The sequence below is a fragment of the Balaenoptera musculus genome, chromosome 10 (genome assembly GCF_009873245.2).
Source record: "Balaenoptera musculus isolate JJ_BM4_2016_0621 chromosome 10, mBalMus1.pri.v3, whole genome shotgun sequence".
NCBI classification, from domain to species: Eukaryota; Metazoa; Chordata; class Mammalia; order Artiodactyla; family Balaenopteridae; genus Balaenoptera; species Balaenoptera musculus.
The window spans coordinates 41,038,003-41,056,112 of NC_045794.1; the positions used below are offsets into that span (position 1 = coordinate 41,038,003).

At 40.1% G+C, this 18,110-nt stretch overlaps 1 pseudogene; it reads left to right on the forward strand.

Annotated features, from left to right (window-relative positions):
• Positions 1-14,018: 14,018 nt before the first annotated feature.
• LOC118901952 lies at positions 14,019-17,844 on the forward strand (annotated as a pseudogene).
• Positions 17,845-18,110: the final 266 nt, after the last annotated feature.

Genomic DNA, 18,110 nt, shown 5'->3' on the forward strand with positions numbered 1-18,110 from the left:
ACACTACTGAGCCCACGTGCCACAACTACTGAAGCCCGTGTGCCTAGAGCCCGTGCTCTGCAACAAGAGAAGCCACCTCAATGAGAAGCCCCCGCACCACAACCAAGAGTAGCCCCTGCTCGACCCAACTAGAGAAAGCCTGTAGGCAGCAACAAAGACCCAATGCAGCCATAAATAAATAAATAAAAATTTAAAAAGAAAACAATAAATGCTGGAGAGGGTGTGGAGAAAAGGGAACCCTCTGGCACCGTTTGTGGGAATGTAAATTGATACAGCCACTATGGAGAACAGTATGGAGGTTCCTTCCTTAAAAAACTAAAAACAGAACTACCATATGACCCAGCAATCCCACTACTGGGCATATACCCTGTGAAAACCATAATTCAAAAAGATACATGTACCCCAATGTTCACTGCAGCTCTATTTACAATAGTCAGGACATGGAAACAACCTAAATGTCCATCAACAGATGAATGGATAAAGAAGATGTGGTATATATATATACAATGGAATATTACTAAGCCATAAAAAGGAACAAAATTGGGTCATTTGTAGTGATGTGGATGAACCTAGAATCAGTCATACAGAGTGAAGTAAGTCAGAAAGAGAAAAACAAATATCGTATATTAACACATATATATGAAATCTAGAAAAATGGTACTGATGAACCTATTTGCAGGGCAGGAAAAGAGACACAGATGTAGAGAATGGACTTGCAGACATGGGAGTGTGGGGAAGGGGAGGGTGGGACAAACTGAGAGAGTAGCAGTGACATATATACGCTACTATGTGTAAAATAGCTAGTGGGAAGCTGCTGTATAGCACAGGGAGCTCAGCTCGGTGCTCTGTGATGACCTAGAGCAGTGGGATGCAGGGCGTGAGAGGGAGGCTCAAGAGGGAGGGGATATTGTATACATATAGCTGATTCACTTTGTTGTACAGCAGAACCTAACACAACATTGTAAAGCAATTATACTCCAATAAAAAAATATGTATTATGTATGCCTTGGAATATAAAGTTGTCGTAATTGCAGTTCAAATTCCCAGAAAAGATGCTGAAATGATATAAAGTGAGTGAATTTGACCAGGGACTTGATAGCTAAGTTAAAGGAAAAGTCACAGGTTATAGTGAAATGAAATAATGTCAAAGTATATCACAATCTAATTGCAGTAATCATATAACATTATTTACAGTTATACAAAGTAGGTTTTTATTTTTAATAAATACTGCTTGTTTTTTTGCTATAAAACAAAGTAAAGGAACACTTATATCAAGGTTGTAGAATTCAGAAGGCCACTCTAGGGAGTGTTTGGTGAAGTCTTTTTTTTTTTTTTTTTTTTTTTTATCAAACCCTCGCCCCCTGCAGTGGAAGGGTGGAGTCTTAACCATTGGACCGCCAGGGAAGTCCCTGGCAGAAGTCTTTGAGGGAGTCAGTTGGAGGAGGTTTAGGTCATTTAACTTTTTTTTTTTAAGAGAGATTCTGATAACTCAATCCCCTTTTATCAGTGTAAATTTCTTTGTAGCAAACATAGATAGGCATTAGAGGCCAAGTCTTTGCCCTTTCTTGGTTGAAATCCTTTTCCTCAAAATTGACTGGATATATTTAATAGTTTGCTGCCTTCAGTAAGTATTACGTTTTTAACTTAGGTAAATATTTGTCAATTTATTATAAAATCTAGGGTTGGACTTCCCTGGTGGCACAGTGTTTAAGAATCCGCCTGCTAATACAGGGGACATGGGTTCGAGCCCTGGTCCGGGAACATCCCACATGCCACGGAGCAACTAAGCCTGTGTGCCACAACTACTGAGCCTGCGCTCTAGAGCCTGCGAGCCACAACTACTGAGCCCACGTTCTGCAACTACTGAAGCCCATGCACTCTAGGGCTCACGTGCCGCAACTACTGAGCCCATGTGCTGCAACTACTGAAGCCCACAAGCTTAGAGCCTGTGCTCCGCAACAAGAGAAGCCACTGCAATGAGAAGCCCATGCACCACAATGAAGAGTAGCCCCTGTTCGCCGCAACTAGAGAAAGCCCGCACGCAGCAATGAAGACCCAATGCAGCCAAAAAAAAAAAAAAAAAAGAAAAATCTAGGGTTACCTATGTACATAACATACACAGTCTTACTGTTTCCTTAATATCTACTATTTATTGAGTAGCTATGCATAAGAAACTGTAAAAGTAATGACATTCATTCATTCAGCAAATATTTATTGAAGGCCTTTTATACGCCAAGCATTACTAGGAGGAGCGATAAACAAGGCAGAGTTATACCTCTTGTGGAACTTGGATATTAATGTCATCCTGTGAGATTGGTACTTACCTAAAGTTATATGAGTATTAATAACTAGGGATCTCAGATATAAACCTAACCTCTAACCATTCAATATGAAATAGTAGCACATCCCCGCCCAAAACACTCCTTTATCAAACTTGAAGGGGAGACTCTGTCTCTTTTGTGCTTTTCTGTATCCCCACAGTCTAGGGCAGTGCTCACCTGGTTTAAAGGAGTGCTCTATAATGTTTGTTCAAATGAATGAGGGTCTGGGGTTCAAACTCACTAAGGCACAGAGAGGTTTGATACTTTACCCAAGGTTAAATGGTAAATAACAAAACTAGGGTTCGGACCTAGGTCTGATCAACTCTAAAGTTTGTGGTCTTAGCCACCAGAGTGTACCTTCTGTCTTGCATGTGTTAGAAAGTCTGAAAAGCTTTTTTCATTGAATCTTTCTGCACTCAATATCAGATTTTAAAAGTTCTATTTAAATGTGTCCACTAGATGGCAACCTCCATTTCAAAATCACAGAAGTTTTACAAACTTTTTAAAATAAATATATAGAAAACTACAGAAGTTAACATATCAAATCCTGTACATGCACCATCCATAATTAATAACTGTTAACATTTTGTTGCCTTTACTTCAGATCATTTTCTGAAGAGAAAGGATGTACAGATCAATTCTTCACCTTTCTTTCCCTAGTCCAATTTCCCTCCCTGAAGGAAACCACTATCATGAATTGTATGGAACCAGTCCATGTTTTTACATTTATTGTATGAATACATAAATAACACATGTCAGATTGTAGTACCTTTTTTACAAGTTTATAAATGGTACCTTAATTCAGACCAAAGAAAACTTAGGATTTTAGCTATGGTAACTTAATACTTTGTTTTGGAAAAAACCTGAGCACCAGAGCATTATTTTTTCCAACCGACAACTCTTAGAATTTAATATCACATCTGGAAAAAATGCTTGCCGAAAAAAATTTTTTTAATTCATAAATACTCATCAATCCAAAAGATAAGAAAGGAGAGAAAAGAAACAGGCAGGACAAATTGCCCAAAATAAAATTATAGAAATCTATGTGTATTAGTAATGATAATAAATAAAAATGCACTGGGCATTAGTTAAATATTAAAAACTGTCATATTGGATTAGAAAACAAAATCCAGCTATATGTTGTTTATATAAGGGGTAAATCTAAAATATAAGGATACAGCAAGGTTGAAAGTAAAGGCATGGAAAAAGTCATACCAGCCAAATATTAGCCAAAAGAAAGCATTAGTATAGCTATATTTATATTGAACAAAATAGACTTTAAAGGAAAAAATTATTACTTGGGACAAAGATGGTCACTATAAAATGAAAAAAGATTTAACTCACTTGGAAGATAAAACACATCTAAACTTGGATACACCCAATAATACAGGGTCAAGATGTTAAGCAAAATGCAGAAATATAATGAGAAAGAAAAATTCACAATCTTAGTAGAATTTAACATAACTCTCTCATAATTGATACAAAAAGCAGGAAAATCATCAGTACAAAGACTTGAACAATAAAAAAACTTGACCTAGCATACTAAATTTCATCAACTGTAAGCCACCATTGATTGTAAAGCAAGCTATATCTTAAGTACCACTAAGAAAGAAAAGCCACTGCCAGTTAAACTATGCCATGCCATTGATGGCCAGATGCATACTGATTTCAGAGATGTTTAAATGTGAAAAACATACATCTTTTAATCAGTGAAATTTGATGTAGAAAATACAACTGTAAATAACACATAAGAGTATTTATGAAAATAGAACCATATAATTTGGGCAATAAAGTAAGTCTCAACAAATTTTCAAAGGACTGGCTTCATACAGACTATGTTCCATTGATCTATGTGTGTCTATCCTTTCACCAAAACCACACTGTCTTGATTACTGTAGCTTCATAGTAAGTCTTGAAATCAGGTGGTATGAATTCTTCAAGTTTTATTTTTTATTTTTCCCCTAAAATTGTTTTGGCCATTCCAGTTTCTTTGTCTTTCTATATGAATTTTAGAATCAGCTGGTCTGTATCTATAAAAGAAGATCCTGCTGGGATTTTGACTGGGGTTGTGTTAAACCTATACACGGATCAACTGCGGAAGAACTGACATCTTAACAATATTCATCCAGTTCATAAACACAATATATCTCCATTTATTTAGTGTTTGATTTTTTTTTTCTTCAGTGTTTTGTAGTTTTTGGCAGAGACCATGCACATATTTTGTTAGATTTATACCTAATTACTACTTCTTTTTCTTTTTTCTTATAGGTATTTTAAATATTTAAATTTCAGTTTCCAACTGTTGGCTAATATATAAAAAGAGGAATTTTGTCCTGTGACCTTACTATAAATTCACTTATTAGTTCGAGGAGCTTTTAAAATAGATTTTCTTGGGGGGGGGGGGAGGGGTTCTATTGAGATAGTGGCATTTGTGAATAGAGACAGTTTTATATCTTTCTTTAAAGTCTGTATGCCTTTATTTTTAAAATAAATTTATTTATTTTATTTATTTATTTTTGGCTGCGTTGGGTCTTCATTGCTGCACGTGGGCTTTCTCTAGTTGCAGCAAGCAGGGGCTACTCTTCATTGCGGTGCGTGGGCTTCTCATTGTCTTCTCTTGTTGTGGAGCATGGGCTCTAGGCGCGTGGGCTTCAGTAGTTGTGGCATGCGGGCTCTAGAGCACAGACTCAGTAGCTGTGGCACACGGGCTTAGTTGCTCCGTGGCACGTGGGATCTTCCCGGACCAGGGCTCGAACCCGTGTACCCTGCATCGGCAGGCAGATTCTTAACCACTGCGCCATCAGGGAAGCCCTGTATGCCTTTATCTTGCTTTATTGTACTGCCTAGGATTTCTAGTATAATGTTAAATAGAATTGGTTAAGAGTGGACTTTTTTTTTTTCTTTGCTGCGCCGTGTGGCTTGTGGGATCTTAGTTCCCTGACCAGGGATTGAACCCAGGCCCTGGCAGTGAAAGCGCCAAGTCCTAACCATGGACTGCCAGGGAATTCCCACCACTGCTTTTCAACATCATACTGTTAAGTCCTAATGCAGTAAGATAAGAAAAGGAAATTAAAGGTATACAGATTGGGAAGGAAGAAATAAAATCGTCTTTGTTCACAGATGATATGTTAATCTATTAGAAAATCCAAAAGATTTGACAAAGAAACTCCTGGAACTAATAAGTGATTACAGCAGGGTTGCAGGATACAAGGTTAATATACAAAAGTCAATTTCTTTCAAATATACCAGCAATGAACAACTGGAATTTGAAATTAAAAATGTAATACTATTTACATTGGCACCCCCCAAAATGAAATACTTAGGTATAAATCTAACAAAATATGTACAAGATCTATATGAGGAAAATTACAAAACTGATAAAAGAAATCAAACAAGAACTAAATAAATGGACAAGTATTCCATGTTAATGGATAGAAAGACAACATTGTCAGGATTGCAGTTCTTCCCAACTTGTTCTACAGATTCAATACAAGCCCAATCAAAATCCCAGCAAGTTATTTTGTGGATATCAACAAACTGCTTCTAAAGGTTATACACAGTGAAAAAAGACTCAGAATAGACAATACAATATTGAAGGAGAAGAACAAAGCTGGAGAGCTGACAGTACCTGACTTTAAGACATACCATAATGGGACTTCCCTGGTGGTCCAGTGGTTAAGACACCACACTTCCACTGCAGGGGGCACAGGTTCGACCCCTTGTCAGGGAACTATGATCCCACATGCCGAGTGGCCAAAAAGAAAAAAAAAAAGTTAAGAAAAAAGACATAACACAGAGCTACAGTAATCAAGACAGGGTGATATTCGCAATATAACAGACAAATAGATCAATGGAATAGTACAGAGAGCCCAGAAGTAGACCCACGTAGATACAGTCAACTGATCTTCAACAAAGGAGCAAAGGCAATACAATGGAGCAAAGACAGTATTTTAAATAAGTGGTGCTGGAACAACTGGACATCCACATTAAAAAAAAAAAAAAGAATCTAGACACAGACTTTATATCCTCCACAAAAATTAACTCAGAATGGACCACAGACCTAAATGTAAAACACAAAAGTATAAAACTCTTAGAAGATAACATAGGAGAAAATCTAAATGACCTTGGGTTTGTCAATGACTCCAAAAGTATGATCCATAAAAGAAAGAATTGATAAATTGCACTTCATTAAAACTAAAAAGTTTCTGCTCTGTGAAAGACAATGTAAAGACAATGAAAAAGACTGGGAGAAAATATTTGCAAAAGACATATCTAATAGAGGACTGTTATCCAAAAAATACAAAGAGCTCTTAAAACTCAACAATGAGAACCGATTAAAAGATGGGCCAAAGACCTTAACAGACATCTCATCAATAAGATATATAGATGGCAAATAAACATGTGAAAAGATGATCCACATCGTGTCATCAGGGAGATGCAAATTAAAACAATGAGATACCACTAATACACCCATTAGAATAGCCAAAATCCAAAACACTTGTAACACCAAATGCTCGTGAGCAACATGAACTCTCAGTCATTGCTAATGGGAATGCAAAAATGGTGCAGACACTTTGGAAGACAGTTTGGCAATTTCGTACAAAACTAAACATACTCTTATCATATGATCCAGCAATTGCACTGTTTGGTATTTGCCAAAGGAGTTGAAAACTTATGTTTACCCAAAAACCTGCACACAGATGTTTACAGCAAATTTATTCATAACTGCCAAAACTTGGAAGCAACCAAGATGTCCTTCAATAGGTGAATGGATGAACTGTGGTATACCCAGATAATGGAATATTATTGATCACAAAAAAGAAATGAGCTCTTAAGCCATGAAAAGACATGGAGGGGGACTTCCCTGGTGGTCCAATGGTAAAGAATCCTCCTTCCAATGCAGGGTTCGATCCCTGGTCGGGAAACTAAGATCCCACATGCTGCGGGGCAACTAAGCCCGCACACCACAACTACTGAGCTCACGTGCCTCAACAGGAGAGCCCACGTGCTGCAAACTACAGAGCCCAGGCACTCTGGAACCCGCGCACCACAACTAGAGAGAGAAAAAACCCCACGCCACAACTAGAGAGAAGCCCGAGTGCCACAACGAAGACCATGCGTGCCGCAACTAAGACCCGACACAGCCAAAAGAAAATAAATTAAATAAATAAATAAATAAATATTAAAACAAGAAAAGACATGGAGGAATGTTAAATGCATATTACTAAGTAAAAGAAACCAATCTGAAAAGGCTACATACTCTAGGTATGTATTATACGGTATTCTGAAAAAGGCAAAACTATGGAAACAGTAAAAGATGAGTGGCTGCATTAATGAAATGCATAAGACAAAGATAAACACATAAAAGACCTAAGTAGGTACTTAATATGAGATAATTAATGAATGTCCCCTAAATATATGAAAAGATATTCAAATACTCAAACTCATTTAAAGTCAGAAAAATGCAGATTGAAACCATGAGTTCTCAATGCATACCAACAAGATTGGTAAAAAATTAAAAAGCATCGATGATAATATAAATAATGGGAATGTTTACATGCTGCTAGCTGGACAGTACGTTGGTATAACATTTCAGAAAACTATTTGGCATTATTTAGAGAAGGTGATGGTGTATATTCTGTAAGAGTCAGCAATCCTAACCTGGTATATAGTCCAGAGAAACTCATGCTCACGTCCATAATAGTATTAGTTGTAAGAGCAAAACTGGAAACAATTCAAATGTTCATCAGTAATAGATTCCAATGTAGATAAATACATCGTGGCATATTCACACCATGCATATGGTAAAAATAAATGAATTACAGTTATAAATAACCACATGAATGAATGCTGAGAACGCAATACTGAATGAAACAAAACTAGCTGCAAAAGAAAATGAATTGCATGATTCAATTGATATAAAGTTTAAAAACATGCAAAACTAAACATGCTGTCCAATATGGTAACCACTAGCTACAGGGCTAACATGACTGAGGAACTAAATTTTAATTTAATTTAAATTTAAACTTAAATTGTCACCTGTCACTAGTGACCACCATACTGTACAGTCAGGTTTATAAAGAAAATCAATGGAATACTAAGTACAAAATTCAGAATATTGGTTTTTTCTAAGGGAAGGAGAAAGGGACAGAATCAGGGACGGGTACACAGGGGATTTCCAAAGTAACAATAATGTTCTTTTTCTTAAATAGGTATCCTTATATTGTTTTTATTCTTTAAACTGTACATAAACTGTACTATAAACATTCCTTCAAAAGGATTAAATATTTAACAAATCAAAAATAGTGAATGAGGTTGTGGGTACATGGAAGTTTATTTGGTTGTTATTATTTAAAGTCTACATAATAAAATATTTTTATTAAAAAGATTTCTAGCACTAACTCAAGTGGAGCAAGGGACAACCAAGAAGAATAAAATGTCCCCTAACTCCAGACCCAATCAACCCTACCATCCTACATCCCACCCCCCAACCCTACCCCAGGCCCCAGGCTCAGCACTAATGCCCTCATCCTCCTTCAAAGATAGGAAAAACAAGATGCATTATCTACTGCTATGTAACAAATTATTCCAAAACTTAGCAGCTTAAAACAACAAAATTTTGTTATCTCACAATTTCTGTGGGTCAAGAGTTTTGAGTGTGGCTTGGGGGATGTCTCTGGCTTCAGGCCTCTCATGAGGTTGCATTTAGGATCTTAGCCAGAACTGTGGTCTCATCTCTGAAGGTTTGACCTGGGAAAGATCTGCTTCCTAGCTCACTCACGTGATGTGGTTTGCTTCTTCGTAGGCCGTTAGATTGACTATGACTGTAGGCCACTCCATAGGGCCATAGGGCAGCTCATAATATGGCAGCCAACTTCCCTCAGAGCAAGAGAGCTAGAGAAAATGTTCAAGACAAGTCACAATCTTTTTATAATCTAGTCTTGGAAGGGATAGCCCATCCCCTCTGCCACTATCTGTTTGCTACAAGCATGTCACTAAATCCAGCCAACTTAGAGTTGCCAACTTAGGGGAGGGGGCTAACAAAGGGTATGAATACCAGGAGACAAGGCTAATTAAAGGCCATCTTGGAGGCTGCCTACCACACCAGAGAATATCTGTCTGCTGACTGGAGTGATCCCACAAAGAAAGGAAGTAGCAATGCAGGGGAGAAGAGTGAAGACCTAGAGAAGGCAGAGGAAATCCAGGCCTAGGACCTTTGCATGTACTGGTCCACTACATTTTTCACTGCTCTTTCATGACTTGGCTGCATGCACCTGTTTTTGATCAGGATATGGAAAAGAAATCTGTTGAATGTCTGTTATCTGCCACAGCAAGACCAGTCATCTTGCCCTGCTTACAATGCCCTACCCAATCTGATCACATCCCTCCCCCACAGAAACACACCCCAACTGTGTTTCCCCCCTTTCAAGTATCATCTTTCATTAAACTATTTGGGGAACAGTCAATTTGTTTCCTGTTCTGCCCCTGGGTCAGGTCAGTTCATGCTGCAACTTGTTTATCCAATACCACCTGCTTCCCTCCCACTGATTTCAGCTCAGCCCAGGAGCTTCTGTTCTCTTTCCACTTGTTACCACCTGTAAGCCTCAACTAATAGGCTCCTTTGATTTAATGCAGCCAACCATGACAAACTAGGAGGATGATATGAGAACAGCGCTGTCCTTTTGCTGACCCCTACTTTCATTCCCCACCATGTGACCAGCCTCCCAGACTACCACAAGCCCACACTGTGTGCCCTTGTTACTGAAGCAGTCAGGTTAACTGAGGAAACCTTTAGCACAGCTCAAGATAGCAATGATAAAACAATTTAAAACCAAACATTACACATCATTGTTCTTAAAAACCATGGGTCAACCCACCACAGTGAAACTCTCACAGGTATCTTTTTGGCTCAGGCCTGGCCTTCTGCCATGTTGCTGGGCGGACTGCTTCTTTCCCCTCTCTCCTCCTTTGCACACTGAAAAATTTCTCTTCATTATGCTGAGCATGCTTATACCCCTAAGTACAAAGCAGGGTCCAGGCCTACTACTGCATATCCAGAACCACAGTAAATGGTTCTGCTAAAGGGAAGAAGGGCCACACATGATCCTGGACTCCAAAAAGAATCAAATCAAATACAAAACCAGGAAGAAGCCTTCAACTTAGTTTTTTCTCTTATATATCCTGATCAAAAATTTTAAGGCATGGTTTCTCTCTTCAGTCTCTGAAAGATAACAGAAAACAATAAAAAAAAAAAACCTAAAATTATACACACACATGGTATTATTATTACTATGGTGGTTAATTTTATGTGTCAACTTGATAGGGCTAAGGGACGCCCAGATCACTGGTAAAATATTATTTCTGGGTGTGTCTGTGAGGGTGTTTCTGAAGATTACCATTTGAACTAGCAGACTGAGTAAAGAAGATCTGCCGTCACCAATGTTGGATGGGTATCATTCACTCCAATCCACTGAGGGCCCAAACAGAACAAAAAGGTGCACGAAGGGCAATTTCTCCTTCTTTCTTCTTGAGTTGGGACATCCATCTTCCCTGCCCTCCCACATCACAGCTCCTGGTTCTCCGGCCTTTCGGTTGGGACTGAATTATACCACTGGTTTTCCAGCTTGCAGATGGCATATCATGAGACTTCTCAGCCTCCATAATTGTGTGAGCCAATTCCCACAAATAATCTCCTCTTACATATCTCTATATATCCTATTGGTTCTGTTTCTCCAGAGAAACACACATTAAATACACATCCATACCTTTGCTTAGTCTGTCTTCACTACATCTCCTTCCTCTTCTTGATCTTCCCCCTCTACCTAGGTCCAGCTCACATTCCCCTCCCGCAGGGAGCCTTCCCAGACTGCCACAACCCACACCAATCCCTTGTGTCTGAATTCATATTAGGCTTGGGTGTCACGGTTTCCTTCTTTGTTCCCCAAGTGAATTACCCCTGATTTTCTCTGCTAGCCAAGTTATAAAGTTCTCTAGGTCAGAGGGCCAGGTCTTAACACACCTCCCATGATATGATACTTATTTTGGTGTATGATACGTACTATGAGGTTAATACCTACTTGTTCAGTGGATCGATTAACTGGAGCCACTTATCTGCGCTCTTTTCCCACAGTGTTTGTAATGTCAAGGGGCATCTTGGGGGTTCTGATGGGGCAAGGAATAACGTATCTTTCAGGCTGGGGACTGGTGTGTGGGTGTGTGTGTGTGTTTGGGGTGGGGGTGGGTGCAGTGACCTTTAGTCAGGCTTTGTCCTCAACTTTCAGGCAGGTCCTTAAATTCTGGGGGCGGGGGGTGCGCTTGGAGGCATGAACCCACGCCCCCTGTAGTGGAAGCGTGGAGTCTTAACCACTGGACCACCAGGAAGTCCCTGCAGGTCCTTACATTTGATTTAATCAGCTCACCCAGAGGTGGCGAGTCGAAGGTAAACTACTACAAAACAATTAATGATGTGATCAATGTGTATTACAGAAATTGGGCTCCCCCAATGCCCACATTGTCTCAGATCCCAACCTCTACACTTGTTTTGGCTTCTGCTTTACGTCTCCCTTCCCCAGCTTACCCACTTCAGTTTAGGCGCTCTTACTTCTGGAAGCCTTCCTGGCCTTGAAGTCTGAGCCGCTCCAGAGGTTCCAGCAGCTCCCCTCTCACCACAACAGTCCTACTGTACCATCTAAGTGTGTAGATCTGGCTCAGGAAGGTCTCGCCAGTTAGCGAATCCCCAGATCCTGGCTGAGGGCGAGACATTTCATTGGTCGCTTAACTAGAACACCAGCTGAGGGCTTGACTCATCCGGGCATTTCCGCAGCCTCACAGGCCTCAGCCCCCATCAAAACCCCTCGCCTACTTCGCTTGCATGGTTTCCCCCACCCCCCGCCCCCGGCACTGAGCCAGCCGCACAGCTCCCGCGTCTCCCACCTCGCCCGCCTCCTCTGCCAGGCTGCTCAGGCCGAGGGCCCACAGGCTCGCGGGGTGGGGGGAGGGGGCACGGTGGGGTAGCGGGCGGGAAATGCCTGCCGCCATCTTGCCCACCAGGAGTTCCGACATGGGGCTGGGGCTCCTGAGCGCAGCGCTCTTGTTTGTGGGGGGCGCTCTCATATGCTCAGAACACTACTCACTCTCCGAAAGGAGCGGGCGCGGCTCCTCGAGGGAACAGGCCGGAGGTCGGAGGTGGCCCGAGGCCGTGAGTGGGAGGCCCAGGGCGCAGGAGCACCAGGCCCCGGAAGAGGAAGTGTTGAACGCAAAGGGCAGTATCTGTTCGTTCTTCTCTTTGGACAGTCGTCCTTGCCTTTTTCCCACTTAAGTAGTATTTGAATTTGGGGCCCTCCTCTTCTGTTTTTCCAACTGCCTTTAACTAAAAATTTACGGATCCAAGCAGTCCAATTTTAATGACTGTAGTAGTAGTACTAATAGTAAAAATGCCATACACTTCTGCGCCTGTATATGCGCCTCAAAACATTCTGGGGTTTGTCACTCCCATTTTACAGACTAATAATTCATTGGAATTCAAAGATGAAAGGGCTGTTAGGTGACTTTTTCATACTGCAGTTAAGAAGAATTAACCCAACAAGTTAAATGGCAAGTATTAGAACTTGTAGCTCTTGGTTGACCAGTCCCAGGCTCTTTTAGTGGCCGTTTCACACAGGGAAAAATGTGATACCTGGCCAGAGAAACTTACCTCATTGTTATACTTCTCAGGAGAAGAGTTTTAAAATTGATGAATTGTGCTGATTTAATGTCTTTCTATTTGTAAGTAAGCAATTAAGGCATGTTTGTCTTAACTCTCTAAGATTTTTTCTCAAAATATGGGCATGGCTTAGGTATCCAGCTTGCTTTATGAGTTTTTTAAATAGGAATTTCAAATATTATATTAACGTGTTAAGATTATAAAGTAATACATATAATAATATGTTCAGTCCAAATAATATATCATTTTTATTTTTAGATTGTGGAACAGCACCACTTGCAAATACGTTCAAGGGGTCTCGGATTGTAGGGGGCACAGAAGCTCAAGTTGGTGCATGGCCATGGCTAGTTAGCCTACAGATTCAATCTGGCAGATATCTTGCTCATGTATGTGCGGGAAGCTTAGTGAAAAATAGATGGGTCCTCACGGCTGCCCACTGCACTAAGGACACTAGGTATGTATTCAGAACAGAACTCTTATTTTATTCTCTTGGGGGATATTATGAAGTGGCAGAGGACCATTTGACTTCAGCCATGTTCAGTTAAGCCATATGTTTCCAAGTAGCCATAATGCCTTATACTGAATAGTACACTGAATATTTGTTGAAATAAATCCTTTAAGTCAGAGGTCAACAAACATTTTCTGTAAAGACAGTAAACATTTTAGGCTTTGCAGGCCATACTCAACTCTGTCACAGTAGAACCAAAGTGGTCATAGATGATACATCATTGAATGAGTGTGCTGTGATCCAATAAAACTATTTATGAACACTAAAATTTGAACAAAATCCTATTTTGTCATTTTGGGTTTTCCCCAACCATTTAAAAGTGTAAAAAACATTCTTTGTTTATGGGCTATATAAAAATGGGAGACAGGCCAGATTTGGCCGTGGGTTGTAGTTTTTTGGACCTTGCTTTAAATAATAAATAGCTTTTCTTTTAGCTTTAAAAATTATTGTATTGTAATCATGTATTTGTCTTTCTCACCATTAGATCATGGTGAGACAAGTCCATGAAGACAAGGACTACATGTTTTATTTTGTATTTCTGGTACTATAGAGGAGTTGGCCTACTTTATAGGAGACATAATAAATATTTATTGAGTCTATGGATGATGTCAGTCTTGGAGAAATAGATTTACCACAGTTATAATAGAACTTTATGACCCCCCTAACATTTAAAATGAAGCTCTAAGATAAATACTGTGGAAAACCATGGTACCTGTCATATAGTTTCTCTTTAGTCTCTAATTTTTATGAGCTATCTCGGAGAAGAATGAAAAGTCTCTAAGAAAAACTAACAACAACTTCAAAATTCAACTGAGGGTAACTGGCCTGATGGGGTTCATAAGGTTTTAATCTTTTAATCTGTATACCACATTTAAAAAACATGCATTTCAGTTCCATAAATTGGCCTCTTGAGGAATAGAGCTCAGAAAAATGGGAAGCTATTATAAACCCAAGGGTATAGAAAAAGATGTAGAAAAAAGCTTCAGAGTTAGAAATCAATTCTGGTCTTTCAGGTGCGGGTGTTTTACAACTCTTTTCTAAAATGCTGTCTTTAAGAACTGCTTTTCAACAGCTTTCCAACCTTAAACCAAGGAAGGAAAAGCCTGCTTGGTATGGTTTGAAGATTCTTGGAAAAGCTCTTCTCACCTATTAAGTCCTGATATTGTGCCTTTACTAGTCTGTTCCTTTGACACGGTGGGGAGAACAATGCATTTGGAGAGGGGCGACCTGTATCCTAGTCCTCCTCTGACACTTTGTGCTGCAGTGGAATCTTAAGTAAGATTCCAGAACCTACTAGATATACCGCCTTGGCCATAATAATATAGCTTTGTTATATTGTCATAAAATCTTAAGAGTTCAAAGAGGTATTTTAAATGTGTGGTTCAATTATCTGTGCTGTATATGAATCCTTCTTAAAATATTGAAGTAAAGGGTTCTCTAGTCTGAAATAATTATTGATTTAATGCACTGAGTCAGGCATTTTTTCAGACACAATTTCCACTACTCTTCACAACCACTCTTTACTGTAGGGAGACCCTGACTGGAAAGCAGTGAAATCAGGGATCAAATCCAGGTGTGTCAGAATGAAAATCCACACACATAACCATAACTATATCATTTGGCTCTCTACTTGAAACACCTCTTGTGATGATGAACTGCTACCTTGGGAAGAATTTCATTTAAATTTTGTGCAGCTTTATTTCTTAGAAAGCCTTTCCTTATGTTGAACTAAGTGTCTTGATTTTCATTCTGCCTTCAGAAGCCATATATATTAAACCTCATTACTCTTCCAAGCATTTGAAGATAATATTAATATTCCACTTAACAGTTCTCAAGGCTAAATCTTATTGATATTTTTACCCCTTTACTCAACAAACATTTACTAAATGTATATTATATACTAGGGACTGGGCTAGGTGCTGAGGAAGTCGACATTACTGAGGCGTAGTCTGTATTTTTCAGGAGTACCTCCTGTCTCAGAAGACTCTGCCACTTCTATTCCTGTTCCCTAATTTCCTAAACCTTGCACCATCAGTTATCCCTTATTCCTTCTTATAACATGAAAGACCCGCTCTGAGATTAGGTACTGTTTAAGAATGTTACATATAACTCTGTATTTTAAAAAAGCCCTCCCAGTAGCCCTCTGAGATAGCTGTTATCTCCATTTCACACCTGAGGAGTCAGAGATCAGAGATATTTGGTAATTTTCCCAAGATCACATTGCTGTAAAGTGGCAACCTATTGATTTAAACCTAGTCTCAAATCTATAGCTTTTTCATTATACCTCATTGTCTCTTTAGTATTTTTCAGTATTTTCCTCTTGCTTCTTCCCTACAGCCTTCAAACATGTTTAGGTCACCTCATCGTTATTTAACAAACAAACAAACCCTACCTGTTTCTGTTCTTCCTTTCACTACTAGACTCCTTGAAAGAAAGACTCCCTTTTGTTTCACTTGCATTGACTCATAAAATCCCAATTGCAGTCTGATTTTTGTAGCCAGAACGCACTATTAAAGACCCACCTCGGGGGCTTCCCTCGTGGCGCACTGGTTGAGAGTCTGCCTGCCAATGCAGGGGACACGGGTTCGAGCCGTGGTCTGGGAGGATCCCACATGCCGCGGAGCAACTGGGCCCGTGAGCCACAACTACTGAGCCTGCGCGTCTGGAGCCTGTGCTCCGCAACGAGAGAGGCCGCGATAGTGAGAGGCCCGCGCACCGCGATGAAGAGTGGCCCCTGCTTGCTGCAACTAGAGAAAGCCCTCGCACAGAAACGAAGACCCAACACAGCCATAAATAAATAAATTAAACAAAAAAATGCAAACCTTAAAAAAAAAAAAAAAAACCAGTTATCTCAACTTTTAAAAAAAAAAAAAAAAGACCCACCTCGGGCTTCCCTGGTGGCGCAGTGGTTGAGAGTCTGCCTGCCGGTGCAGGAGACACGGGTTTGAGCCCTGGTCTGGGAAGGTCCCACATGGCGTGGAGCAACTGGGCCCGTGAGCCACAACCACTGAGCCTGCGCGTCTGGAGCCTGTGCTCTGCAACGAGAGGCCGCGAGAGTGAGAGGCCCGCGCACCGCGATGAAGAGTGGCCCCCGCTTGCCGCAACTAGAGAAAGCCCTCGCAGAAAAACGAAGACCCAACACAGCCAAAAATAAATAAATAAATAAATAAATAAATAAAATTAAAAAAAAAAAAAAAAAAAAGACCCACCTCTACACCAAATCCAATGACCTCTACTCAATCCCCATCCTATTTCATCTGTATAACATTTGGCAAAGTTGACTGCTGTTCTCTCTTTTTTTTTTTTTTTTTGGCCATGCCGCATGGCTTGTGGGATCTTAGTTCGCCAACCAGGGATTGAACTTGGGCCCTCAGCAGTGAAAGCTCGGATTCCTAGCCACTGGACTGCCAGGGAATTCCCTCCTATCTCTTTTCTTGATTTTTAAGACACCACTATTCTCTACCTTAAAAATTTTTTTTTCCTTATTCCTTGAGTCTTTGTCTTCTTTTAAATGGCAGTATTTTCAAGAGTTCCACCTTCTGTCCTCTTGCCTTATCATCTGTATTCTTCCCTAGAGATGTCTCATCTCCTTCTGTTTTTAGGAGTCATCATGTCCTGGCAACTCCCAAGTCTCTCCAGCTGAGTCGTATTTCCAGCTCCCTACTATACATATATATTGGAGTCACATTCCCAACAAGTCCAAACATGAACTTTTAAACTCTTTCCTCTAGAGAAGAGTCTCGGCAGCCCTGAAGGCTTTCAGGTCGTTAATAAGTCCTCAGGCCCCTGCTAGCACAGGGAGCTTCATGGACCTGGCAGCAATTAAGGAACAAAAGTAATGAAGATTTACACAAACTTTGGTATGTTCTCCTGAAAGAAACATGCTCCTAACTCTAGAGCAGGAGGCTAAGCGGCAGAGATTGCCAATGCCAAGTCTGAAGCAGTTAGAAAAGGTAGTAGATTCCATGGATGCATTAGATAAAGTTGTCCAGGAAAGGGAAGATGCCCTCAGACTTCTTCAGACTGGTCAAGAAAAAGCTAGACCTGGTTCTTGGAGAAGAGACATCTTTGGAAGAATCATCTGGCACAAGTTCAAGCAGTGGCCTATACCTTGGTACCTAAATAAAAGAAACAATAGAAAATGATTCTTTGCAGTGCCCTACATGGAACGTTTTGTCAGATTGAGAATTGAGAAACAAGCCTGCATCAAAGCAAGGAAGACAAGTTTAGCAAGCAAGAAAGAAAAGTTTCTTCAGGAAAAGTTTCCACATCTTTCTGAAGCCCAGAAATCAAGTCTTATCTAAGATATCTGAACTCTTAATTTACCATTTTGTTTTTCTTGGATTACAATCTGTATACAAAAGTAAATACATATTAAGTGGTTTATAAATAACTTGTGTTTTTAGTCAAATGACTATCAACTGGGACTACCCTGGTGGTGCAGAGGTTAAGAATCCGCCTGCCAATGCAGGGGACACGGGTTCGAGCCCTGGTCCGGGAAGATCCCACATGCTGCAGAGCAACTAAGCCCGTGTGCCACAACTACTGATCCTGTGCTCTAGAGCCTGCGAGCCACAAC